Source organism: Rhea americana, unplaced genomic scaffold (genome assembly GCF_003343005.1).
Source record: "Rhea americana isolate MKP2758 unplaced genomic scaffold, rheAme1 scaffold_21, whole genome shotgun sequence".
NCBI lineage: Eukaryota > Metazoa > Chordata > Aves > Rheiformes > Rheidae > Rhea > Rhea americana.
Window position 1 is genome coordinate 5,354,605 of NW_028186258.1, and position 3,421 is coordinate 5,358,025.

Consider the following 3,421-nt stretch of genomic DNA (forward strand, 5'->3'; position numbering starts at 1 on the left):
TGTCCTCGCTTGCTCAACTAATGTGAGTAGAAATGACCTAGACCAGGTTGCACTTGGACAGACAAACACATCAGATGCAAAATGCACTCTTCTTTCCTTCTGGCTTTGTAAGAGCATTACTATGAATGTTGGCTGGATGTTCTACAGATGTTTCTGTCCCATCATGTCTCACAATTCTGTAGGGAAATCAGTATTTCTATTTGTTGTTCCCCTTCACTGAGCAAAGTTGCCAAACAGTTTAAAAGCAGCAGCTCAGTAAGGAATCTGTGCAAAAACTGCATTGAGCAGTGATCAGGAAGCATTGCAAAGTGCCAAGAACTGCAGGGAATATGGGAGACCAAAGACGCTGACAGTGCTTGATGATCGAAAGTGCTACTTTCCCAACAAAAGAATTCCACACAAATTTCATGATGTGGAGAGTTTCTTGTGCCAGAGCTATCCCTCAAGTTCTCAAAATAGTCTCACATTAAGGTAACAGATATCTCAGTGATCCTACTTTGGGTTTTATAAGCCAAGCATTTTATGTTATATTTTGTGTATTGCCATTTCCAGGGTGAGAATAGGTTTCACGCTTTATAGCGCTGATCTTGTGAGGTAAGCAAGTAAATATCATCATTAACTGCTGACAAGTGATCCGTGTTTCACTCTAGGCTGATATCATTGAGCAACAAATCCTTTCAAGATGAGGTAGCTAGCTCAGATCTGGAGGGAAGGGAGTGCCTTGCATCACCCCATAGCTCACTTTTTGGATGACAGCCTCACTGTTGGGCTCAGGAGGGAGTTCCACCGAGTCATCTGCAGCCAGAAGTTAGCAACTGAGACACAGTCTCAAGGGTTGCAGGAAATGTTTATAAAGGGAGTAAGCTCAACCGTGTTCAGGACTCTAGCAGGGCTGTGGAAGACTCCACAAGGACAAAATAATTTAATAGTTTGTATCATGTTAGTAAAACTTTTGAACAAAATCTGTAGAACTACAAAAACTTMATTTGTTCCATGGCTGCATAAAAAAGGGCTTTGATTCTTGAATTTCCCAATAGGCAGAAAAAGAAGGCTTCGCATTCAGATATTTCTCAAAGGATTTAGAGGTTTTGGACACTGAAAAATGCGAACAAATGTCTTTAACCAAATAGTGCTCGTTTTCAGAAGAGGGTATTTGTAGTCATTTTTTYTGAGGTAAGGTCCTCCCCATCTTTAGAAACAGAAGAATATATTGGAAGCTCATTCCTCAGCATGTGGTATGTGTTCAAAGCACATGAACATGTAAGAATTACATTCCATTTCTTTCTGTATAGAGGTTTAATCACACCACATTCCTTTAGCAGTAATGAGAGCTGGCTAGTGTTATACCACATTCTTCCCTAGTTTCTGTGATGATATCAGGAAAGCAAGAGTCCTGACCCAATTGTTAAGCTTTTGTGAGTAAATTAAAAGGCTAAAATGGTATTCGCAATTAAAAAAAGTAAGTTACTTAAAATTGTCTGTGTTTTATTTCTTCCTACTAGTCTTTCTTTACCCAATTTCCCATAGCCTATCCTGGTGTGATTTAGAAACACCACCACTAGAGATCATAGAGTTAAAATCAGAGTTAATCAGAAGAGAATTATACCTGTATGTTCTTTTTTTCTCTATATTTCCATTGTATTTGCAAATGTTAATGCTAAATGCCTACTTCTGCTGCCACAACAGTCTAGTTCTGAGAAGAAAATTATTATAGCAGTATACACCTTTGCAAGCCTGTTAGGATTTGTTTATCATCAGGTCCAATTTGATTTGAAGAGAAATCAAACTGAAATATTTACCCAAGTCTCTGATCCCATTCTTATCAAGTCAWTATTTTTCTTTTTCAGTGAAGTTCTGTCCATGCTGGCAACAAAATAGGAAAAAAAAAAAAAGAATTATAAGACATAATGAACATTTATACTATCAATGTTCCCTGTGCATTTCTGATTTTGCCTGATTAACTAATTCACTTTCAAAACATTCCTGTTTACCTCTATGCAAAACATCATTAAAAAAGAGAGTCTTAGTGTGTTTCCTGCCATCATGCTGTATTCTAAACTAGCATGTTCTCTCTGTCYCAAGCCAATTTCCATGACAAACAGCAAGGGTCTTCAAAGCAGGGACTCTCTCTTATCATGTTAATACAGTGCTTAATACCAAGTAGGCCATACCTGGGTTGACACAATACACTACTCAATAAAATCTAGTCATTAATAATGCTAAACCTACAATATAAAACTCAGATTCCCATTTCATAGAATTGGAATCTGAACAAGCTATTTCCCAAAGGAACAATGGTAACAGCAAGATGTTTCTTTTAAATATAGGCAAATATAGGCAAAATGCTTACTGTGATGAAATACTCAGAGACTGGAGCAAAAGTGACTGGACTGTGGCTGTTACAAGCACTATAAGAGTCGCAGAAGTAAAAGATGATGAGCTTGGAGCACAACTATGTATTGCTTCACTGTCTGAAAGATAATGAAACAAAAGATGCCTTGGTTTTGCTGTCCTTACTCAGCTTGCAGAATCTTTTTCTGCCTCACTAATTTCCACAGATCATGACTTCCTGATGCCACCTAGAATGCTGATCTCTTGCAGTCTCACTCAACCTCAGCCTACTCCATCAACATAYTTGACTGCAAAGGGCATTATTCTCCTCGTTTTTGGCACAGGCTTTTCTTTTAATCCTTCTTCAAACCTTTCATAARCTCTTACTATAGCAAAGATACTTCCTAAATTCATGCGGATCCATCACATTTTTGTCCTCTCTCCRTATGGAATTCTGTCCTTTGTGAGGTTCTTTTTGTCATCTTCCCTGCTGCTACTCCGTAAAAAAGCATCAAACTCACCTACTGAAGTCATATATAAAGYGCTTCTACATTTCAAGAAGAGAAAAACAGGAAGAAAGACTTTAATTTTGTACAAGATTTCTTGTTTTCCTTTGCTGACTATGAAAATTGCCTGGTTGGAGCRCTGTTTTAGATGCTGGGAGTATGGTGAACTCAGTAACTACATTAAGGCATTTGGATGCACATGCCCAAATACTTGGTTTAGGTCTGACGTTGTWACTATTCAGAGACAGAGAGAGTTAACCCAGCAATGGGAGACACCTATCCAAGTTATACAATGAAGAAACATGTCTAGACAGACACTCTGGTTCTCACTAAGACTCCCTTTGGCATGCAGAGACAATGTTTATGCAAGAGGTCAAGATTCAATCCATTTCTCAGGCTAGAGAGCACGATGAAGCTTTTCAGGAGAAGAAACTAGGAAGGAAATCTCCACCCATGTGTCGGCTACTGAAAAAGGGGACAGAAGCTTGGAGCAGCAGACACCATAGCCCTCTGAGACAGGATGTGTCTTGGGGAAATGATGCGTCTCTGAAGGGAAATGACTGCAGCTGTGGCTACAAAAAAAA